This window comes from Lepidochelys kempii, chromosome 1 (assembly GCF_965140285.1).
Source record: "Lepidochelys kempii isolate rLepKem1 chromosome 1, rLepKem1.hap1, whole genome shotgun sequence".
Taxonomy (NCBI): domain Eukaryota; kingdom Metazoa; phylum Chordata; order Testudines; family Cheloniidae; genus Lepidochelys; species Lepidochelys kempii.
In genome coordinates, this window is record NC_136380.1 from 173,449,408 (window position 1) to 173,475,281 (window position 25,874).

Here is a 25,874-nt window from a genome sequence, read left to right on the forward strand (position 1 = left end):
TCTGTGTAACTGGGACTTCTCCCTGCTGCAGGTCTCCTTAAAGGGATTTTACCCAGTGTGGAGAGGGACTACAGAAAAGACAATATAACTTTGGGAAGTTTTGTCTTTTTTGAGTAATCTCTATGGGGATAATAGGTGCTGAAGCCCTGTCTGAATGCGATGAATGCATCATTCAGGATGACCATACATGCATCAGAGAAGTAGGGGCACATTGTTTTGGTCAACTGAAGACAGAAAAAGAGTATTTCTAGCCACTGCAATTGCCTTGGTTCGAAGTGTTGCAATGAATGCCCGAGGCTATTCCCTTGATTATCAGAAAGTGGATGTCTTCAATAGAAGATGAAACCATAATTCCCACCACTTCCTCAAAATATTTTCCCCTTCATTTAACCATCAACATTCATCTTCAGATACAGCTTGATCTAACTGGTTTTCATCAAGACTCCAGTTTCTCTCAAACCCTAGGATAACTGTGAGGCAGCAGGGAAGAAGAACTATAGAGCTGAATATGCTACCACTTCAGTTCTGTTCTTGCTGTCGGTATTGTATTGGATCACTTGTAAATCTTGGGCATGTTACAACTTTTCTGTGCCTCATTCCATCCATTTTTTCAAATGTGTGTAATGCAAATTTTACAGGGGTTGTGTGTGGCTGGATTGTTTGTGAAACTTCACCACCACCAAGTGTAAAGCACTGTGTTGAACAAACAGGAAATTCAAGCACTAATACCTGCAAAAGACTTGTGAACCCAAACTTCCTCCTTTGTGTTTATATTTCTGAAGAGTTCTAGTCAAAAAGAAAAGTATCATTTACTTCTAAATCTCTCTGCAGGGGTAATGACTTATTTACCTTTTGTTGACTATAGTGTGTCAGTGTGAGATTATCCTAGCCAGTATAATTAGTGTCTAAAATGGTGCTGTGCATATGCACATTGCACATGAATATATAAAGCAATTATAGGTTTCAGGAAAAACAAAAGCCCTCATACAATGAGATATTTCTAATGAAAATATTAGATAAGATGCATCTCCTCAGGTACAGTCTCAAGATGGCACTTAGGGAATTAAGCACGGAAGTCCTGTTATTTTCAATAAGCTGCAAGCACAAATCATTTCATGGCATATTGAACTTGTTTTGTACCTCCCTGATCTGTGTAGAAATGATGGATAAGCTTGGCTATGTACCTCAGTTTGTTTAGACAGCTAAGGGAATTCAAGAAGAGTGGCTAGTGATTCTATGGAGTCCCTATTTGGAAGCTACGTTTCTTATTGGGCGTTGAGGGGAGAACACAAGCAGCACCCAGAGAAGACAGTTAAAATAAAGCTCAATGAGTCTTTGCTTGACTTGGATTCCAGAACCTCATTACTGGTGTATATTGTCACCACCAGCCAACATTGTGCATGTTCTTGTCCTGAAAGGTGTGGAACAACCGATCCTCTTTCAGAATCACTTACCAAAAGCCAATGGCTGAGTGACTGGTACTCAGAACAACTCATTTCTCCAGCCTTTTTCTTTAATCACTAAATCCCCAAATTGAAAAGTCTTCTCCAAAGGGTAGAAACTGTGAATAGCACGCGAAAGAAGATACAGGAAATTGAGAGGGAAATGAGGTGTAGGGAGAGATAAAAGAAGTTGGTGTCAGTGAATAAGATTTAGAGAGAAGGGAGCTGGTTGATAGCCTGATCTCTCATGTAAAGGAGTAATAAGAAGAGACAGAAGAAAAGTTAAGCAGGGAGACTGCAAGAGGAGGAAAAAAAGTGAAGAACATTCATTGGTGCTTATGAGAGGGCTGCCAAAAATTTAGGGCTAGATTGTGCCCTGTCCTGCCATGGCCACACAAAGGCATAAGAGGGAGTAAGGAATATTCTTCCATGTAATTCACTTAAGGGATGGTCACAACTGCAACCCTTGACAACTTAGATTGCCAATTCTTTGAGGCATGGACCTTCTCTTCCTATGTGATTATACAGGGTGCAGCACAGTAAGGGAACCTGACTGAGGCCTCTGAATACCACTGTAGCATAAATAATATATAAATCAATAGTAATAACAGTGCATGCTCACACACACACACACCTTCTGATCTGACATAATCTCGAGGGCCTCGGCGAGACAGTTCATCTTAAAAAAAATTAACTACCACAAATACCAAAGAATAAATAAAAATTTAGCTAATTTATCATTTTTTTAAAAAAAGGTATGGGAATCTGATGCAGAAGCTGTCAGTGACTAAGGATCAACCACATCTCAAAACAAGGCTTTTCAAAATGGGGAGTGTTAAAATGTGGCAGGTATGGGGGAGTGTGTGAGGGTAATTAGAATAAGCTCCATACCTTAGGTGCCACTTCCACTAAAGCTCAATCATCTTTCAAGCTGAACCACAATAGTGGAACTCCTTGGGACAGGTGGTGTCATTTTTCATAATACAGCAAATGCATTTATGTATTTGGACTGACTAGTTAAATTGTGAGTACATTCATGATGTTTTAGTGTAAGTATTGAAGCTAAGGATTTTGTTTTATTTATTTTTGGTGTCTGAGAAGTGTTTCTTGCTCAAACGAATGCAGATGATATAAAATACTATAATGTTATTGGGCATTGAAATATGTGCTTGAAATTGGTGTAATCCTGCATTCAATACTATTTCATAGCTCAGATGCTCTAACTTTAATTTTCTTGTCTGTTATTGTTAAACCATGCTGGCAAGGCTAATTCCCTGCTCTGGCACTTCGAGTACAGCAGTTGGGGGCCTGCAAGGATTCTAAAAATTAATACTGGCCACTCCAGGCTTGTATTAAATTCCCAAGGTTACAGCTTTTCTCTGACCTTGGATTGGTAGATGCTGCCACCACCCAAGTGCAGAACCCTTTTGAGAGGCTAGGAAGGCGCACTTGGGAATTCCTTCCTGTGTGGTACCCTCAAGCCCTTTCATCCCCCCTCCAGGGAAGAGCTGAGAAAGGAAAAAAAAATAAATCAGTTATTGACACCAGCTAATTAAACAACATGCACAAACCTCTTAAGACACAAAAATCCAATTCTGTTCTTTAAAAAGATACATTTTATTTTTAAAAAAGGAAGAAAATGCATCTGGGAACTCAGGCTATTGCTAGATTTTAAAGAGAGCAACTACAAGGATTAAGCACCAAGAATAGCTTTCTTGAGGTCCAACTTAAGGTTACAAGCAAAACAAAAGCACCTGGGGTTAGCACAAAGGAATCCACAAACCATAACGAAATAAAAGGGATAAACCTAATCACGTCTTCCTAGACATTTCCTGATCTACTTACATATCTGGGTTTTTCAAATGAGTAGTTTCTATGATACTGTTGATTTTCATACCTGGCCCAAGCTTTTACAGCAAAGCTGCTGCCATGTCTGCCTCTCCCCCAGAGAGGGACAGACAGACAGACAAAAAGCGAGACACTTCAATTTTAAAAATTTCTAGCCTTCCCACTGGCTCTTTTGGCCAGGTGCCCACTCACTTCCTTTTACCTATGCATAGCACTGAGACTTTTGAATCCTTTACAGGTAGAGCAATTAGATAACAGCTACTAAGAGGGATTTTATAGATACTGGCTGGCTGGGTGTCCATAAAAGGGAGCTAACCCCACCGCTTCTTTATCACACATGCTGTTTCTCTCTTCTATATTTGAGTATAAAAAGTTCATTCCTTACGACAGGTCTACTGATGAAAACCTGCATAGAAAATGAGAGAAGGGCAAGAATGGAAATGCTCGATCATGAGGTTATTGAGAAGAGAATAAATTGGAATTAACCAGATAACAGAATTCACCTAGCATCCCAAAATGAGTATATTATGAGGGTACCAGTACTGTTATTGCCCCACAGGAAAGACTGCTTGGAGAACCACCAGCTTCTTTGTTACCTTTATTTGGTTACCACTGTACAAATATGATATGGTGTAGGCAATCATTAGAAAGCTTGTTCTGATCAAGACAGCCCAAATGACAAGCACTGCAGGTTTTTGGATTTTATTTTGTTTTTAAATGGGCTGATGTGCGTTTATAGATACCTGATCATGCTAATAAATTTTGTAATAGATTTTCTAGTTATGGGGAAATTGCATTGCTAACAGGAGGGGAAAACTCTTTTTATAACTGATAGTGAAATACAGTAAACTTTGTGATGTGTGCATGCATGCACACTCTTTGTACTAATGAAGGAACAAGCTTTGTTTGTATCCCTTAGATCTTATTTGCTTTCTATTAAATTACTACCTTTGAAGCTGCTTCTGTTTTATTGAGTCGAAACCTTGTAATTGAATACCCAATAAGAACCATGTTTTTTACTCAAGTTAAATAGCTGTAGTTACACAGTGCCTACTTTAGATTGCCAAAACGGGTTTAAAAATATAGGGGTAAATCCTGGGGTGGGGTTATATTTTTATTACACTGTGTCAAAGATCACTTCATATTCAACACTTTGGGATCAAACTTGCAAACACTCACTTTGCATCATGCTCATTATCATGAAGAACCCCACAAAAATATATCTGGTAAACATGGACAGTTTTGTACCCATAACATTACTCAAGAATGGGAATTATGTGTCTTCTCACTATCTATCTTTTTATTATTTTATTATTATTATTATTAATTATTATTATTATTGCAGAAGCACCTAGGAGCCCTTGGAATAAACAGGAATCCCATTATACTAGGTGCTGTATAAACCCATGTGTTTATACAGCATCACTATCACAGAATGGAAGCACCTCAATCATTAATAGATTTTATTCTCAACATGCCTGTAAGGCAGGAAAATATTATCCCCATTTAACTGATGGGCAGCTGAGGCACACTGTAAAAAAGGTCACACTGGAAAGTGTGTGTGTGCACCAGAAAATGAACCCCAGTTTTCTAGTGCCCCATTCAATCCTACCCTCTACTCTTCTAGCTATTGTCTGAATAATACCTTCCTCATCAAAGCTGGTTATATATATATATATATATATATATATATATATATATGACCAGCTTTTATATATATATAAATTAGTACAGGTAGAATTATTTTTCTACCTTGGACTGAGTTACTTATGCTGTGACTCTGAATGGGGGAGAAAAAAACCCAGTGTGATGCTTTTTCTCCATCTTTACAAGGAATTATTTTGCTTGTATTCCTTTTTTGTGATGAGGGATAGAAACAAAGCAAGAGAAAGCGTAGAAAAGCAAACCTGAGTGATTTGAGGCATCAAGGCATTATTCTTAAAGCCCTGTTGTTCACCAAATGCAAACCAATAACTGTTATAAATACAAGTGACAAAATATGAACCAGCCTGCAGAAGTGGCAATATAGGTTTACCTATGCTAAAACTGATTTTAAACATGGTTAATATATTGTTTACATAAATCAAAACCTATCACATTTAAAGTGGACAAAAATCAAAGATCTCACTTACAAAGTTTTAGAAACACTTTTACAATGCTATTTATACAATAAATTTGTTTTATACTTTTTGTAACTTCTCTTTGCCATTTTTGCTAATTATCGAAGATATTTAGGGTAACATTTTCAGAACTGCATAAATTCCATTTTCAGAATTAACTGAGGTACTTGGGAGCCTAAATCCTACTGGACTTAGAGTTCTAAGTGCTCAAAGGTACATCTAAACTGCAACTGGAGGTGTTATTTGCATCACGTGTAGACATACCTGTGCTATCTGTACTCTGGCTAGCTTGCTAAAAATAGCAGTGAGGATGTGGCAGCGTGGGCTAGCAGCATTTGTACGTACCAGGTGGAGGCTTTGCTCTCCTGTAGAAAAAGCAAGAGGTTCAGACCCCACATCAGACCAGTTGATAATCCTATACCATCTCACCGTGTAACCACTAGCCAGACCAACCCTGAACTGGGGTACCAAAAAATCTAAAAAAAAGTGCAAGAAATTTACATTTGTGGGGTTAAAATGCTGAACTGCAACCTCCAATATGTCAATTATCAGTGCACAAATATGTATCTCTCTTCCTAACAGTTTATTAGCAATATCCCTCTCCACAGTCTATTATTCCCCTCTCCGACATATCCATCCATTCCTCTTCCCTCCCAAACCATTGGTCACTCTCCCCTTCCAGTATCACCCTCCTTCAACTTCCCCTAAGTAAGCTTGGGCAGAGCATTAGTTCAACATGATTTGTCTATGTTGGAGATATTCCAGATCACTTTTCTTCCATGTTTTATCCCTTCCCTACCTCTTGGGTATGTTTTAGATTATACACTCTTGAGGGCAAGGACAATGCCTTTGTCTAGGTTTGGAAATAGCTTAGGATAATGTGGGTACTACTATAATGCATCAATGATAATAGAGAAACTGGTGCAAGCTGCTACATTATGTTCATGGCTATTTTATCTTTTAAGACTATGTCTGTGACAAAAGAATCCACTTGTTCATGTTTGGAGCAACTTGCCGCTGAAATCAGCAACACAAGGACCTGCAGTTCTTTGATTCTGCTTTCATTAATAGGAGTTATTCAATGAAAATTATAAAGTGTTTCCCAGGACACTATTATAGTGTATTAATCCCTCAACAGGATAAAATATTTAAAATGCTAGGAAAACAAGTACAGATGTTTTTAAGCTTCAAGAAATTTATGAAAAAGAAATGGAAATATAGATTCTAGGCAAAGGTAAATCATAATTTTTGGCCACTAGATCATCATTAAAGAAAGTAATGTGTTCCTTCAGAATTCTAATACAAGTTGCTATCTTATGTATATCTAATCATATTAACATATTATACAACATGATTTAATATTTTAAACAGCATTCAAGGTATGGTAGGTTCCTCCCAAAAATAGACAACAAATATGATCCCCACACCAAGGAGCTTAGAAACTGAGGGCCAATCCTGCAGACACATTGGGTGAACTCTCGGACCCTTTGAAAGTTTTGACATCAACTCAGCGGAGCCAAGATTTCACTCGAAAATTCCATTGGAGTTAATGGAATTGTTCCTGTCAGCAAAGTTACTCTTACAAACATTTAAAGGGTTGTACCCAAATATTAGGTCTCATCTACAGGGACAACAAGACAGTAAGGAAAGAAGGAATAGGCAGAGGTAATATCAAGATAACACAGTTGAGAGCTAGTGTATTGCATGTTGAGGTTATTTTTAATCAATTATTTTATACATGAATCAGATTTATTTATGCTATTCAAGAGGAAGTCCATATGGGACAGTGTCTTTAATTTCTGGTAATTAGGTTGTCGGAGGGCAGAGCTGCCTGAAGTGCCCTCCTGCAGTAGACATCATCATGACAGACTTGCTTCCTCCATTTCCCTTCTTTAGAATCCTCAGGAATACTCCAAGCTATTTTCCTGAATATAAATATAGCCCTTGTGGGGTTCATTTATAGTAATGTCCTATGCACATAAACCATAACTAAACAAGTCCTAGAAGTCCATCAACAACCAGCCCCAGTGTCACTCATCACATACCAGCTCCAGAGTCTCATCAGACCTCTTCCCAGCCTTTAGCCCTCTCCATCCCTCCAATTTCAGCTTTCCAGCTTTGACAACCAGCAGCTATTTCTTTCAGCCTTCAGCTACCTCTTGCCTTCTCTGGCCTGGCCAGGACTGTCTAGCTCAGAAATATGAGCATACTAGCCCCCAACTGGCTTCCTGATAAGTCCTTCCTCTTTCCATGGAGGGCAGGCAGAGACCCTTCTGTTCTCTACAGCTTTCCCCAGAGATTTCCTCTAATCTCCTACTTCCCAGGTAGCTCTCAACTACATTTTCTCCTCACTAAACCAGCCAGCTCTAACTCATGAAGTATTTCTCTTTCCTGTGGGCCCAGGTGTCTTCTTTTAAGTCCAAATGAAATGAGCTGATGAGTCACAGTTGTACTTGCATTGCTCTCTCTTAAAAGGCCAGTCTAAAACAGTGACGCAGAAAGCTAGTAACAGATTATAGTGACAGAAATCTAACATATTGGTCCAGCCAAAATAGAAAGAAGTCAGTGGACACACATACAGTGCACACAGAATCTTTTGCAAATAACAAAAAATTGTAAAAAATCAAGCATTAGTTGTATTATAAAATTTAAAAGCACAATTTTCTTACTACTTACTTTTTCTTAGGCCCTTTCATTCTCGCAACTCCCATCAGTAAAGTTGCACACATTAAGTGCTTAAGTATTTTCAGAATCAGACCTTCTTTAGACAAACAAAAAAATATGGTGTCTGCAAACCCTCTTGACATATAGCTCATACAATCAGTGAACCAGAACAACTGCCATGTGATCAACCATGACCAATGAACCCCGCTTGCAAATCCAAACTAAGTACTAATATTTTCTTAAACAGTGAACAAAATCAGCACACAACTTCAATGGTATTTTTCAAATCTAAACTCTTCTCTAAATGTGACATTTTGTTTGCAGTGTTGTTGTAACTGTGTTGGTATCAGGATATTAGAGACAGGATAAGGAAATATCTTTTATTAGACCAACTTCTGTTGGTGAAAGGTACAAGCTTTCAAATTAAAGATACGGGAAAAGTATTCAGAGTGTCATAACTAAATACAGAGGAATCCTACAGACAACTATATATAAGAAACCCATGGGTCACCACATATACCTTTACAGATTCAGTAATCACCCCATACACATCAGGAAATCTTTTGTCTACAACTAGGCACTCAGATACTACAGAACAGGATACACACCTTAACACACTTAAAATCTCCTTCGTCAATCAAGGACACTCACCAGAGTACATCATGGAGTGAGCCACTCATATATCCTGAGAGAACTTGCTTCAGTACAGAAAAAACAACAACAACCCTGTGACCACACACCCCTAGTTGTCACTTATCATGCACACTGGAATCCATATTGGGTATCATTAAACAATTAAAACCCATACTTGATATGAACCATATCCTGAAAAAAGTGTTTCCTGAATCCCCTCTTCTGGCCTTCAAACAAACAACCTTGAAAAGCTCATCATTAGACACAAGCTCCATAGACTAATTAAAAGCAGCACCAGATCATACCAGAACATGCAAAACCTGCAGACATATCTCCACTGCTACAATGATCAATACTCTACACAAGATTCTTTCAAGATCCATGGCTCCTACACATGCCTATCACAACATGTGGTGTACCTCATCCAGTGCATTGAATGTCCCAATAATAACTACGAAGGTGAAACCAAACAATCACTATGTTCTTGAATAAACTCATACAGAAAAATGATAAAAGAACAAGAACACCTTATCTCTAAGGCTGCGTAAAAGTCATGGGTATTTTTAGTAAAAGTCATGGACAAGTCATGGGCAGTAAACAAAAATTCACGGCCTGTGACCTGTCCATGGCTTGTACTATATACCCCTGACTAAATTTTGGTGGTGGTGGGGGCGGCCTGGGGGTGCCGCGGGTGCTTGGACGGGGGCAGCCCAGGAACCCCGCTGGTGCTGGGGGGGAGGGTTAGCAGGGTTGGCAGGCTCCTTGCGGCTCCTCAGGAGCAGCGACATATCCCTCCCTCAGCTCCTAGCTCCGTGCGCTGCCACAGCTCCAGGTGGTTAGGAACCACAGCAAACGGAAGCTGCGGAGTTAGTGCCTGCAGACAGAGGCAGCATGCAGAGCTAGGAGGGACATGTTGCCACTTCCAGGGAGCCCCCAAAGGTAAGTACCACCCAGAGCCCTTACCCCCTCCTGCGACCCAACGCCCAGCCTTGAGCTCCCTCCCACATGCACCCAAACTCCTGCTGCTGCTGGTCATTGGGGATTGGCCTGAGACTTCCCCAGCAGCGGCTGGTGTGGCTGGCCTAGGGGTTGCCTGAGCTGCTTAGGTGTCCCCTGGGCCAGCTGCACCAGCCTCTGCAGAAGTCACAGATGTCCCGTAAAGTCACAGAATCCGTGATTTCCATGACCTCCATGACAAACTCACAGCCTTACTTATCACCCATTTCACAAAATGAACACTCCATATCTGACCTCTCAGTCCTTGTCCTCCAGGGAAATCTGCACAATACCATCAAAAGATGAGCCTGGGAGCTTAAATTCATTTAGTTTTTTTAGAAATTAAAATTCATGGTCTTACTAAAGTCACTGACTGGTTCTATGGCTTACTGCCCCCACCCCCTCCAGGTTTTTGAAGCGATGCCTGAGGAGTGGGTCATTGTCTGCTGATCACCTATTACATGAGGCCAAGATCAAAGGCCCAACCTGTAAAAAGGAAAGACTGACCTATTTATAGGATTTCTGGTTTTGAATCTGAGACATGAACTTGTAACCATAGGAAAAAAACAGTTGTGGGATTTGAAGGACTGACACGTAACAGAACCTGAGATTGGAGCTGGGGTGATCTCTGCTAAGTTTTTGTAGGCATGCATGTAGGTTCTTCTATTGTTTTTAATATGTTTTCTCTGTACTTCACCTTAAGAATAAATGTACTTGTTTATAAAGATCTGTGTGGTAACTTGTAACTGTACGTCATTACACTGTTCATTGTCTCTGAAGGGAAAGTAAAATGTAGATGCTGGCCTTTCTGGGCAGTCTGGGTTGCTGGGAATATCACAAGGAATCGCACAGCATGGAAAAATCCCAGTCGGGAGGTAGATGGATGCAGGTCTCTATTCAAGAGGGATGAAGGCTGAAGAGCTCAGAGCCTAGAGTGGGTGACCTCGGTGGATCTCGAGGGGAAAATACAGGTGCAATTGCCTTGAACTGTGACAGATAGCTTTCTGGGAAATTGTATTCTTTAGTTACAGAAGGAATTGAGAGACAATGGTGATGGGCATGTTATAAATACCGAAACAAACAGACCATTAGCATCACCTCAAAAGTATCTTCTTCCCGGAAGAGCTGAACTGAACTCCCTTAAAACTGTTTTTGAGGAATCAGAAGGTGCTACTGTTGAGCTGCAAGAGATTTACTGTCCTTCTGGGAGCTAAAAGCAATACCTCGCTGCAGTCCCAGCCCCTACTAGCTAAAGTGAGACACTGGGAGCTGGTCTACACTAAGGCTGTAAGTCGACTTAGGTTACCCTACTTCAGTTACGTGAGGTACGTAACTGAAGTCAGTGCAACTTAGGTCGACCTTCAGTGGTGTCTACACTCTCCCAACTACTTATCTTCTGCCTCTCAGGGAGGTGGAGTACCAGATGTAGATTGGAGAACACTTTGCCATCTACTTACCTTGTCTTAACGAGACCCACTAAATTGACACTGCTGCATTGATCGCACAGTGCTTATTTAGCCAGAAGTATAGAAAAGCCCTGGGTCAGATTTATTCCTAGAGTCAACAGTTAATTTGGCTCACTATGCCTGTGCCTTTTACTTAATGGTGCACAATGTCACCAATACATGGACAAAGCAGCCCTTCTATCATTTAGCATTTTTTATTTAAGTAAAGATGGTATCAAGTGGTGGATGACAATTCAGTGATTATACATGGTTTGAGGTTAGAAGAATAATGTTTTCAGTCTCTGCATTATCATTGTGATTCTTCCCTTACATTATGTTTGTAGATCGGTGCCTGTTTGTGCATCTCAACAGGCGAATACTATATTTAGCTAATTTGACATCACTTGTTTTGGCAGCACTCTCACTTAATTTAAGTGAAAAGCTCCCTTGCATATTATGCAAATACACAATACAGCCTTGTGATGAGAAAAGAATATCACATTTTTTTCTATTCTAATTTGTCCCACTGGGACAAATTGAGAAGTCTAATGAAATTTGCTTCCTTCCCCTTTTATTTTTAAAATAACATAGTTGTCAACACACAGAAAGTGAAATAATTTTCTGTGTCATACACATTAGCAGGAAATCTAAACAAGCTATATTTGATGTTATCTGACCATTACTACCTTCCTAGAAAGATTCAATGGGTACAATATTACGTTATTTATACTATGAATTTTGTTAAGGCACTGTTGCAATTACTGTGTTATTGCATATCTTATTGCTCAGAATCAGCATTAATGTTATTACATTTCTTCTAAAATCACCTTATAAGAGCATTCAAGCAAATGTGTCTGGCTCAGGTAGCTTTCTCCCATTTCCTCTCAGAATGCAGCTCATGTGTAGAGAACAGGGATGGCCTGAACACAAGAGATCCTGGCTTTGTTCCCAGTCCTGACAAGTAAGTGTACTTCCTCTGTGCCAGTTAATCTAGCTGACCAAATCTTCCACAGAAGGTGGTGGAATAACACTTTCCTACTACACAGGCAAACTGGGAGGGTTAACGTTTAAGGTTCCAAAGATAAAAGTGCTAATTATTATCCTTATTATCTGAATCGTTGGCTGCTAGCCTTAGTAAGTTAGGACTGGACAAGGCAAATACCAGGCCTTCATTCCCAGCAAAAATATCAAATGGTTGAAAATAATGGACCCAGTCCTACTCAGCATGAAATTCCCATGGACATCATTGCAAGTCCAATTGCACAGAACAGTTGCAGGAGTAGGCCCAACATGAAGGAGCTTGAGGGTCACATTTCAGTGTGGTATAGTTCTGTTGCACCACTGACAAATAAATAAAATAAATAGACAAGCTTCCAGTTCTACTGCGTTGTTTGATGGGGCGGCGTAACATGCAAGCTGAATGGCTGCTGGAAGCTAGTTTTCTCCCTTTAACAAGTAAAATGGGAAAGAAGCCAAATATAATAATTGAAAGACTGACCTATAGCCACAACAAGCATGCATAACTGATCTTTACTGATCACAAAAACATGCTCAGTGGTTGGAAGCACTGTATTATTTAGTAGTACTATTGTGTTATTAACTGGGGACACAATCTTGTTCTTCCAGTTTTAGTCACAGTTTATTGATAACTGGATTGATGTGGCTGGCTTCATCCCTTCATTTTCAACAAATCACTTCCTTATATTCTGACCTGGTTGAGAAATTCAGCTTGATGCTTATGTTGACAGGTGGTATTAATTTGCAGTGAAATCATGCTGTATAATTACTAGTAATTCACACTGGTCAGGGGGCATTTAGTTAACAAAATGAAGCTATATTAATTGTGCCGTAGAGACCCAGTTTATGATAGTTGACTTAAATCTCAGTAAAATATTTTCAGTTATAATTGTGGTTAATAGCCCACTCAATGGTCAAGTTATTGTGTTTTACTGCTATAATGGTAAGAAAGAGCAAAACTTTTCACACTAATTTTTGATTTCTTCTACAATGAGACCAATCTATTGTGACTTAGTGACCTGAAGCAATGAATATATATATACATAATGGATTAAATTTATAAGTCAATGACAAATCTCCCATTGTCTTCAGTGAGGCCAGGATTTCATCTCACTTATATGCACATAGTACACATGGAGTTGCAAAGTCATAACAGTACTATTTGGATCTTGGTATGGCTGACCCTCTAGATAATGTCCTCCCCTTGACTTTTAATATTAACATTGTGAACAGGAGCACGTTCACTTCTGTTCTTGGAATAAACCAGATGGACTGAAAAAAAAGAAAAAGTGTTGGGCATTGTTAGAAATACTTCTTTAATTCTGCAGCCTTAAACACTGTCATGTGGAACTATATATGTCTAGTGAAAACTCTATTGACAGTGGACTATATGGCATTAAATTATAGTTGTATAGGGATTTCTCCTTGCATCTTCTTGAACATTGTTTACCAGATAACATGGGATTTTTTTTTCCTTTTATGGTTTTTAAAAGACAAAACAAACAAACAACAGTTCCTAACTGTAACAGAAAGTAAGGTACCCAACACCTAGTGAATTGAATGGAGAGATTCCCATTGATGTCAGTGGCATCTATTTACACTCCTGATCTATGTTCACTTATTGTCAGTTTGACAATATTTCTACCCCAATCAATTATATATTTACAATGTAGTATGATTTGTGTATGAATTGGAAAGGCCTGACCTAAACCTTGACTGAATTATCCTGATTGAGAAAGGTCTCAACCCTGAATAACATTCTATTCAGGGCTTAAATTCAGCTGGAGCCCACTGGAGCAGAGCTCCAGTAAAATATTTCCAATCCACGGGAGCCCCGGTGCACACCACCGGGCTAAAGTCATGAAGCCCAGTGCCTACCGTAGGGCTGAAGCCCCAAGCCATGGTGCCTGTTGCACGGCAGAAGCCCCAAACTCTGGCATGCCCTGCGAGGTTGAAGCCCCAAGTCCTGGCGTCCTCTGCCCCCTACCCCACAGGGTTGTAGCCCCAAACTCTGGTGCCTACTGTGGGACTAAAGCCCTCCCCACCCTACAGGGCTAAAGCCCTGAGATTCCCAGTCCCACAGCTGAACCTGAAACTCCAAATGGGGAGGGGGGGCGTTCTGGGAAATAATCTCTGAGAATGTAAACCCTGATTCTATTATTATTTTTGCAAAATGTCAAATCCCAAGGTTCTCACTCAGTCAGACCAAATTTCTCTAGGTTCTTATACAATACTCATCAACATGGCATCACCTCTGTATATGCCATCCTCTTCACTACACACACACTTACACAATGCTGTTTTGTTATACACTTTAGTATTTTGTGTTTTCTTTTTAATGTGGGTTGTTTTTATATCGTATCAATTTAACTCACACCCAAAGAAAGGATTCTGCAGGTTTTTTTTTATACAATTATAATTCTAGCTATTAATATTAGACCATCACAGAAGTGCATTTTTAAAAGCTGCTTAGGCTACTTCTATACTGGCATGCATACTCAGTTACTTGACTGTGTACATGTTCACACATGGTCCCCATACCTGCACTGAGCATCCACATATGGCATGCTGGATACAGGCATAACACTGTGTACACACATCAACCCCCATCCACACTGCTGCTTTTGTTACATGATGTTAGTGCTACCATTTTGGGGGTGGTATCCCAGGTTTCTGTGCATCACAAGGAGACACTGTAGGAACCATTTTGCTGTGTGTTGTAGATACTGTCCCCTGCCTTTGTACATTTGCCGATAGCAGTTCCTGCTCACCTCTCCCTCTGGCCAAATTGGTGGAAGACATGAAGAAAATGGATGATGATCTAGTTCTGCTCCTGTTCCTTGTTGTGGACAAATGTTTGTGCACTGGGGTAGGTGATCAGGAAGATGCAGGATGGAATCTGGGCCGTTTTCTAATATGCTGAAGAAAGCTGACTGGGAGGGTGAATAACAATCCATTCTGGTCCCCTGGGACAGATATGATGAATGCTGGAATTGACATAGTACGCCCAAAGGTGGACCATCGCTTCTGGTGCAGGACAACCAGCACAGTGTGGTGGGATCACATCATTTTGGAAACCTGGGATGGCCAGCAGTGGCTTCAGAACTTCTAAATGAGGAAACACACTTCCATGGAGCTGCACGAAAAGCTTGCACCACATCTCCAGCACCAGAACACGCAATTCAGACCAGCTATATCAGTGCAGAAAGGGGTGGCTATTGACCCATGAAAGATGTCAACCCCAGACAGCTATCAGTTAGTTGCAAACCACTTTGGGGTTGGAAAGTCCATTGTCGGGGTCATGGTCATGCGGGTGTGCAAGGCAAACAACACTAAATCTACCCATGGTGGATACCATAAGCAAAATTCCAGAAATAATAGCTGGATTACAGAGGATGGGACTTCCAAACAGTGCAGGAGTCATCTATGGCATGCACATGCCACTACTTTGCTAACCAAAAGGGTGAGTGAGTGTGTGAACTGGAAAAGTTATATTCACCACAGAGGCAGATTGATGAACATGGGGAAACACTGGAAAGGTTCATGATGTCAGGCTGCTGAGGAGAACAGGATTGTCCATAGGTAGGGGGATAATGCACTTTTTCCCCCCAGAAACTACATTGTTCTCTTCTGTGTGTCTGTGGCAACAGTTATGTTGGGGCACCCCTCATATCCACTCCTAACTTCGCTCATGAAACTATACCCTGACATAAATGAGCATGGAAAAAAGGGAATTCATCTACAGACTCAGCAGGTGTAGAATGGTTATGGAGTGTATTTGGTAGCCTGAACTCTCATTGGTACTGCTTACACACCCGTCTGGATGTCAATGTACCCAGTGCCATTCACATAATCATCACCTGTGGGAAAACGGGAGTGCTTCTATCTGGATTGGGCACAGGACAAGTCTGGTTTAAAAACTTTGCACAGCCAGTCAGATCCCACCCACCTGCACAGTGGTTTTCATGCCCAGCACACAAAGGACATCAGAGATACAATATGTTCACACTTATTGGAACAAGAGGAAGGCAGAGAGAGACCTTTGCCTTTGCCAAAGGACATCTTCACACCCTGTGCAGCTGCTGGAACAGTGCACATTAAAGAACATTGGCAGACAGTTTTGGAGCTGCATAGCTTTTGGAGGGTTTTATTCTTCTGTAGCCAGTGGTCATTAGCCATTTGTTCCTGTAACTATTCACCCATTATAGAAAACTACAGGACACTATAAGTATAGAAGCACTGGGTTAGCACTTTAGGGTTTGGGTTTGTGCTGTGGATGATGGCAGGCGAGTTGCAATGCAATCATTATGCAATGCTTTTGTCTTAATTGCCTTCACTTGTTTACCAACCTCTGTTATCAGAACCATTTAATCTCTCTTAACAACCTTATGAACATTTTGGGGAGATGGTCAGTTAATTCCAGGGGCTATGTTGCCAGTTTGTAATTTTGTCTGTAGAAGATGGCGATTTTCAAGATACCAGAATGGAAAAGAGAGGTGGCTTTTCAGTCCTGTGGAGGAGATCCAACAATTTATGTCAGAGAGATATTTTGGCTAATGTTCACCTGTCAGCATATTGATGAATGGAGGAGTTTGGTCAGTTATGAAGGTGGACCAAGAAGATTTGCACTGCTGTGGAACCTCGAGATCTAGGTGGAGTTTCTACCACATCAGAAATTTGCTGAAACATTCTTACAGGACTGGAAAGAAATTTGAATGAAAACTGACTATATTCTCAGCTAGCAGATGGAGTTTCCATGGAAAGGGAGAAGTGAACCATGAGCACCATGCACTCCTCCACTGAGCATCACCAGAAAATCTGGCCCTTCTGCTTGCCTAACAACCATAGAATCATAGAATTGTAGGAGTGGAAGGGACCTCGAGAAGACTAAGTATTATCTATTCTAGCCATCCCTGGCAGGTGTTTGTCTAACCTGCTCTTAAAAATCTTCAGTGATGGAGATTCCACAATTTACCTAGACAATTTATTCCAGTGCTTAACTACCCTGACAATTAGGAAGTTTTTCCTAATGTCCAGATTAAACTGCCCCTGCTGCAATTTAAGCCCATTGCTTCTTGTCCTATCCTCAGAGATTAAAGAGAACATTTTTTCTCCATCCTCCTTGTAACAACCTTTTATGTATTTGTAAACTGTTATCAGTGGTGGAATGGACAGGGAAAAAAAGAGACACTCCACAACTGTATTTCATTCCCTCAAGTTTCAGATCAGCACCACAAGCCACTTGCTATCCACAACAAATCAACACTTCACTGCATTTGTCCAACTACCAGACTGGATCATTTTCCCATCCTCACCCTCCATTTTCACTTGCTTGCACAGAAGGCTTGGTGCAGGGAGAGGCCAGACAGCAGGCAAAGGGACAGGAACAATTTTTGAAATCTTCCTGTGGAGAAAACTGCTGTAATATTCTTTGGACTATCAAAACATTCTCTTGCTGGATCTTATTCTCCTCCATCACATTCCACATGGTTCCAATTTGTAAAGGGACAGTACGATTGGGGGTTGGGGTGGGGAAGCACTGAAACTGTGTAATGTTCCCAGGAAGAAAAGCCGGCTGTTACTAACCTTAGACAACCAACCATCCTCATTCAAGACATTTCTAAATCAGCCTTCTTCCTTCTCCTGGTCTGCCTGGACCCCAAGACCATTGCTGCCTGTGTGCTGGCTGAGAAATGCATTGACCCAGGGGCACAATGATTGTTCCTTAATAATCTGTTTTATAGCTTCTGTCAAATGTGTAATAGGAATTCATGGGAAATCAATAAACTCATTGATTTATAGTTGTGTCTTGCTCAGGGACCATTTCAGGGTGGACCAGAGCTCGGATTGCACTTAAAATCAGGGATGTAGCAAGAGGGAATATTGGTGGGGAGGGGGAGGGTCCATTGTAACATACCAGCCTCAGGTTCTGGTTCCAGCTGTGGCTTGGGGTTCTCCTCAGGCTTGTCAGGGGGTTAGCGGCAGGGCTTCCTCAACTGGCTCCTCCAGTAGAGGTTCAAAATGACATCTCCTCAACCTCTGGATCTTCCAGGGCATCCTCCATGGTCCCTGCTGTTTCCAAGCCCTGGCCCTCATTGGCATCCCATCAGATGATGAGGCTGGCAGGGTTGAGGAGAGGGTCATGAGGCTCTTTAGCCTCTGTACTGGGACCCCTTGACAGTACCCAGTCCAGCTCAGTTTGGAAGGGGCATGTACAATAAAGCTTCCCAGAGCCACTGTTAAGAGCATCTTTTTTTCCTCCAGTACAGGAGCCTCAGGTGCTTGATATGTTCCTGGCTCTGGGCTGATGTCCACTTAATGCTGCCTGCTCCAGCCTCTGTTAAGTTTCCCAGAACTGGTGAATGTTCCTGCTGTACCAGGTGAAGTCTTGGAGTTCGGAGTACTCCGACCACACATTGATCAGCACTTGGATATAGTTGATGGGTCAGGGGGCTGATCTCAGAATCCATATTCACCTGTACTGAATAAAAGAGCACAGAGGAAAGCTGTTCTGATGTGGTCAGCGCAGCTTGCTACTACCAGTGAAAATGAGTGGACAGGGACCTTTATAGATTGGTTAAGGGTCAGGCAGAAAAGGGTTTAGTGCATAATGGGAATGGAGGTGGAGGAGTATTGAAATATGTCACCTGGTGCATGCCCCTTACCCCCTCCACACTGGTATGGTTATGGGGCCATGCCGCAATCCTCAGGCATGCTAGCTTACTTGCCCTGTCCTCTCTTTCAGACACAGGCTTCTGGGGTTTAAATGTGGACAGTAGGGGGATTATGGCAGAACCGCCACATGAACATGTGTACTGTCACTAGTGTGGATGTGTATGCAATAACTGATTTGAAAGATTGAGTTTTTTATGAAAATGTTTGCAAAAAAATGGCCATATTTTGTCAAAAAGTTGGAATTTGAATTTTTTTGATCAGCTCCAGTAGAGAATTATGTCTGAACAAAAGCAATTTCTCTCTCTCTCTTCCCACCTCTTTTTTTATAATGTAAGAGAGAGCACAAAACTCCTGAGAAGAAACACTGAGATAGGAAAAGTATCTGTTTCCACCACTCCAAGTCTATATCTCAGAAGAAATAAAAGAGATTGTTATTCATTGCTGAAATATCTTTCTTAATGCTCCTAGCATTTCTTATTGGCATCGCAATCAGCAGACTTAGCAGCAATAATGAAAAGTAGAAAGGTGAGAATGAAAAGTGATATGAAAAGAGAAATGATTGAGCAATAAAGGAACATATGTAAGGCAGACAGGTGGGATTGCGGTAGTTAAAGGTCTGTCAAGCTTTCCATTACCACAGCAGTACAGCCCTAACTGAATGTTAATATAAGTGAACCACTTGGAAGACACCCTTGAAAGTCTTCAGAAACTGTTGAGAAAATAAGAGAAGCTAAAAATACATGAGAAATAGACAAGGTGTAAGGAAGGAACAGAGATAATCAATGCCTGAATGGTAGGAGTAAGAAATACACCCATATATGAGTGAGAAACATGAGAAGAAAGAGAGAAAATTAATGCACTTATCTCATCTATTTCTCTTTTAGAAGCTCAGCAATAAAACAGAAATAAGTGAGCCAATTTGAGAGCTCCTATTGTAAGGGGAGACTTTGGCAAACCAGTAAAGTACCTGAAACCACTATGGCTTACTGCTAAAAGCAGCCAAGTCAGCAGGCTGTAAATTGGCCATTTAGCAGTCTCAGTTTAACCAAGGCAGGACGGGAAGGGGTTTTTGGGTGCCACAGAGAGGGCAGCTTGACCCCGTGTCCTTCCTGATAAGAATTGTGCTGAAGTTGCTGATACATGCTGTCATAAATATAAAGGGAAGGGTAAACCCCTTTGAAATCCCTCCTGGCCAGAGGAAAACTCCTTTCACCTGTAAAGGGTTAAGAAGCTAAAGGTAACCTCGCTGGCACCTGACCAAAATGACCAATGAGGAGACAAGATACTTTCAAAAGCTGGGAGGAGGGAGAGAAACAAAGGGTCTCTGTCTGTCTGTCTGCTGTTTCTGTTGGGGATAGACCAGGAATGGAGTCTTAGAATGTCTAGTAAGTAATCTAGCTAGGTATGTGTTAGATTATGATTTCTTTAAATGGCTGAGAAAAGAATTGTGCTGAATAGAATAACTATTTCTGTCTGTGTATCTTTTTTGTAACTTAAGGTTTTGCCTAGAGGGGTTCTCTATGTTTTGAATCTAATTACCCTGTAAGGTATCTACCATCCTGATTTTACAGAGGTGATTTCTTTACTTCTATTTCTATTAAAAGTCTTCTTGTAAGAAAACTGAATGCTTTTTCATTGTTCTCAGATCCAAAGGTCTGGGTCTGTAGTCACCTAGGCAAATTGGTGAGGCTTTTTACCAAACCTTGTCCAGGAAGTGGGGTGCAAGGTTTTGGGAAGTATTTTGGGGGGAAGGATGTTTCCAAACAGCTCTTCCCCAGTAACCAGTATTTGTTTGGTGGTGGTAGCGGCCAATCCAAGGACAAAGGGTGGAATATTTTGTATCTTGGGGAAGTTTTGACCTAAGCTGGTAAAGATAAGCTTAGGAGGTTTTTCATGCAGGTCCCCACATCTGTACCCTAGAGTTCAGAGTGGGGGAGGTACCTTGAAATGGTGGCAGAGTGGTGGGATTAACCTGAAATCATTTTGAGAACCAGTTAAGATTTTTTGAACTAGAAATACAGATTTTAAAAAAAAGATTTTTTTTTCCTTTGGAAAGGAAGTCCAGAAAGCAGCTGAAACTGAAAGCAGCTTGTTTTTTCTCTGCTTTGTGGCCAAGCAGAGAAAAGAGGAGATTATCTTTGTGAATTGCAGGTTTTCTTTGCCTGGAGGCAGGGTACTTAACTCCTGGAGGGAAATTCACAGTCTTCCAACCCAGAGGTTTTTTTTTTTCCCTACAAGTAAATGGGGGGGGTGTTCTACCCATTTGCCTGGAGACAAAAGTGGCAGGGTTTTTTTTTTGGGGGGGGGATTTTGATTTTTTACAAGGAGCATAAGTTTGAAAAGGAATTTTTTTTTTCCTTTGGGCTGCTGGTAAGCAGGTTTCCAAGTAGTTGGAGGTTTTTTGCTTTGATTTGGGCCCAGAGCAGAGACAAGGGAATTGTCTTTTTCTGTAGGCTGACAATCACTATCAGAGAACAGGTATTCTATTCCAGCACAGCAAAATTTTACAGCCAAGTTTTGTTTGTTTATTTCTAAACCTCGGGTGTAAAGTTAGTTAAAAACAGAGAGGTAAAGATGTCAGGCACCAAGGCACTACAAAAATTGGAGTTAGCCAAACTGGAGACAATGAAAGAAACCGAAAAAGCTCTAGAAGCTGCTCACAGGAGAGCAATGGAGGCAAAGGAGAAAGAAAGGGAGGCAGCGAAAGAGGCAGAACAACACCAAACGGCTGCTCACAGGACAGCTATGGAAGCAAGGGACAAAGAAATGGAGGAGAAGGAAAAAGAGAGGAAACATGTGGAGGAGATGGAGAAGATAAAGGCTCAGCAGAATATCCCAACAAACCCTAGCAATCCTTCTCCAGGTACCACTTCCCATCCCAGAAAGTTCCCCACCTACAAGGCAGGTGATGATACTGAGGCCTTCTTAGAAAACTTCGAAAGGGCCTGCCTTGGGTACAACATCTCTACTGACCAATACATAGTAGAGCTGAGGCCGCAGCTCAGTGGACCCTTAGCTGAGGTGGCAGTTGAAATGCTTAAAGAACACATGAACAAGTATGAACTGTTTAAATCCAAGGCGAGAGTCAGAATGGGGATAAAACCCGAGCAGTCTCGCTGGAGGTTCAGAGCCCTAAGGTGGAAACCAGATGTGTCATTTACCCAACATGCCTACCACATTGTGAAACATTGGGATGCCTGGATATCCGGAGCAAGTGTTGAATCTCCAGTAGATGTGCCCTTCCTAATGCAAATGGAACAATTCTTAGAGGGGGTTCCTGAGGAAATAGAAAGATACATCCTAGATGGGAAGCCCAAAACTGTAATCGAGGCAGGAGAGATTGGAGCCAGATGGGTGGAGGTGGCAGAGAAGAAGAAAACTGGTCGCAGTTGGAGCAGAGATCAGAAGGGACAACCCCAGACCACACCCTATTACCGGGGGCCGCCCAAGGCCCCACCTACCTCCCAAAGAACCCTCCAGACCCCTTATCGTCCCACCACTCCGTTCTCCAGCAACCCACCTCGCCCCAGTGACCCGTCAGCTGGACGATGTTTTAAATGTAATGAGCTGGGGCATGTAAAGGCCAACTGCCCTAAGAACCCCAACAGATTACATTTCATTGCACCGGAATCACACCAGAGGTCCGCAGGCCCAGATACCTCCCAGGTACCCTTGGAGCAGAGGGAAACTGTGAGTGTGGGCAGGAAGAAGGTCACCGTGTGGAGGGACACCGGAGCACAAGTGTCAGCTATCCATGCTTACTTAGTGGACCCCAATTTAATCAACCCAGAAATCCAAGTGACGATTCAACCCTTCAAGTCCAACTCTTTCAATTTGCCTACATCCAAGTTGCCTGTCCAGTACAAGGGCTGGTCAGGAACATGGACTTTTGCAGTCTATGATGATTATCCCATCCCCATGCTGTTGGGGGAAGACTTGGCCAATCATGTGAAGCAGGCCAAGAGGGTGGGAACGGTCACCCGCAGCCAGGCTAAACAAGCCGTGAGGCCTAGCTCTGTTCCGGAAACTTCTATCAGGACCTGGTCAGAGGTGATGGACCCGGACTTCAGGCCAATGTCTGAAGTGGATCCAGTCCCAGAGACTCAGACGGAACCAATCCCAGAACCGGAACCAGCCGAACAACCAACACCAGACCCATTGCCAGCACTGAATCCAGTACTTGCAACCTCAGCACCAGAGGGCCCCACTGAACCTGAACTGGCAGCAGCCCATAACCATACACAAGAGGCTCAGCCGGAGCCTGAATCCCAACACAGTGCACCAGCGGAGAGCGGTTCACAGTCAATGGAAACAGCCCCATCCCCCACATCGCTTCCAGAGGGACCAAGCATAGGTCCACAATCCAATGAGGAACTGATGTCTCCAGCATCAAGGGAACAGTTCCAGACCGAACAGGAAGCAGATGAAAGCCTCCAGAGAGCTTGGATGGTGGCACAGAGCAACCCACCGCCTCTCAGCTCTTCTAATCGATCCAGGTTTGTTGTAGAAAGAGGACTTTTATACAAGGAAACTCTTCCTGGTGGACACCAGGAAGATTGGCATCCTCAGAGACAGTTGGTAGTTCCAACTAAATACCGGGCCAAGCTCTTGAGTTTAGCCCACGATCACCCTGGTGGCCACGCTGGGATGAACAGGACCAAAGACGGTTTGGGGGGGTCATTCCACTGGGAGGGAATGGGCAAGGATGTTTCTACCTATGTCCGGTCTTGTGAGGTATGCCAAAGAGTGGGAAAACCCCAAGACCAGGTCAAAGCCCCTCTCCAGCCACTCCCCATCATTGAAGTTCCATTTCAGCGAGTAGCTGTGGATATTCTGGGTCCTTTTCCGACAAAGACACCCAGAGGAAAGCAGTACATACTGACTTTCATGGATTTTGCCACCCGATGGCCGGAAGCAGTAGCTCTAAGCAACACCAGGGCTAAAAGTGTGTGCCAGGCACTAGCAGACATTTTTGCCAGGGTAGGTTGCCCCTCCGACATCCTCACAGATGCAGGGACTAATTTCCTGGCAGGAACTATGGAAAACCTTTGGGAAGCTCATGGGGTAAATCACTTGGTTGCCACTCCTTACCACCATCAAACAAATGGAGAAGTTTAATGGAACTTTGGGGGGCATGATACGTAAATTCGTAAATGAGCACTCCAATGATTGGGACCTAGTGTTGCAGCAGTTGCTCTTTGTCTACAGAGCTGTACCACACCCCAGTTTAGGGTTTTCCCTATTTGATCTTGTATATGGCCGTGAGGTTAAGGGGCCATTGCAGTTGGTGAAGCAGCAATGGGAGGGATTTACACCGTCTCCAGGAACTAACATTCTGGACTTTGTAACCAACCTACAAAACACCCTCCGGACCTCTTTAGCCCTTGCTAGAGAAAGCTTACAGGATGCTCAAAAAGAGCAAAATGCCTGGTATGATAAACATGCCAGAGAGCGTTCCTTCAAAGTAGGAGACCTGGTCTTAAAGGCGCTCCAGGCCCATAAAATGGAAGCATCGTGGGAAGGGTCATTCACGGTCCAGGAGCGCCTGGGAGCTGTTAATTATCTCATAGCATTCCCCACCTCCAACCGCAAGCCTAAGGTGTACCATATGAATTCTCTAAAGCCCTTTTATTCCAGAGAATTAAAGGTTTGTCAGTTTATAGCCCAGGGAGGAGACGACGCTGAGTGGCCTGAAGGTGTCTACTGTGAAGGGAAATGTGCTGGTGGTGTGGAAGAGGTGAATGTCTCCATGACCTTGGGCGTATGCAGCAACAGCAGATCAAGGAGCTGTGCACTAGGTACTCGCCAACATTCTCAGCCACCCCAGGACTGACTGAACAGGCATACCACTCCATTGACACAGGTAATGCTCACCCAATTAGGGTCCAAACTTACCGGGTGTCTCCTCAAGCTAAAACTGCTATAGAACGGGAGATCCAGGATATGTTACAGATGGGTGTAATCCGCCCCTCTGAAAGTGCGTGGGCATCTCCAGTGGTTCTAGTTCCCAAACCAGATCGGGAAATACGTTTTTGCGTGGACTACCGTAAGCTAAATGCTGTAACTCGCCCAGACAACTATCTAATGCCACACACAGATGAACTATTAGAAAAACTGGGACGGGCCCAGTTCATCTCTACCTTGGACTTAACCAAGGGTTAAGGTACCGCTAGATGACTCTATCAAGGAAAGGTCAGCCTTCACCACACATCTCGGGCTGTATGTATTTAATGTACTCCCTTTCGGGCTGTGAAATACACCCGCCACCTTCCAAAGACTTGTAGATGGTCTCCGAGCGAGATTAGGAGAATATGCAGTCGCCTACCTTGATGATGTGGCCATATTTTCGGATTCCTGGGCAGACCACCTGGAACATCTACAAAAAGTCCTTGAGCGCATAAGGGAGGCAGGACTAACTGTTAAGGCTAAGAAGTGTCAAATAGGCCTAAACAGAGTGACTTACTTTGGACACCAGGTGGGTCAAGGAACTATCAGCCCCCTACAGGCCAAAGTGGATGCTATCCAAAAGTGGCCTGTCCCAAAGTCAAAGAAACAGGTTCAATCCTTCTTAGACTTGGCCGGTTATTACAGACTATTTGTACCGCAATACAGCCAAATCGCTGCCCCACTGACAGACCTAACCAAAAAGAAACAGCCAAATGCTGTTCAGTGGACTGAAAAGTGTCAGAAGGCCTTTAACAAGCTTAAAGCGACACTCATGTCTGACCCTGTACTAAGGGCCCCAGACTTTGACAAACTGTTCCTAGTAACCACAGATGCGTCCGAGCGTGGTGTGGGAGCAGTTTTAATGCAGAAAGGACCTGATCAAGAATTCCACCCTGTAGTGTTTCTCAGCAAAAAAAACTGTCTGAGAGGGAAAGCAACTGCTCAGTCACTGAAAAAGAATGTTACGCCATTGTCTACGCTCTGGAAAAGCTACGCCCATATGTTTGGGGACGGCGTTTCCACCTGCAAACCGACCATGCTGCACCAAAGTGGTTTCACACCGTCAAAGAAAATAGCAAAAAACTTCT

General features: G+C 42.4%; 1 long non-coding RNA gene across 1 annotated transcript in view; it reads left to right on the plus strand.

Annotated features, from left to right (window-relative positions):
* LOC140894810 (uncharacterized) overlaps positions 1-4,220 on the plus strand; it is a 73,398-nt gene extending 69,178 nt beyond the window's left edge. Inside the window, exon 4 of the long non-coding RNA XR_012153948.1 lies at positions 3,681-4,220. This is a non-coding gene — a long non-coding RNA (uncharacterized LOC140894810). The remainder of the gene's footprint in view (positions 1-3,680) is intronic.
* The last annotated feature ends 21,654 nt before the right edge of the window (positions 4,221-25,874 follow it).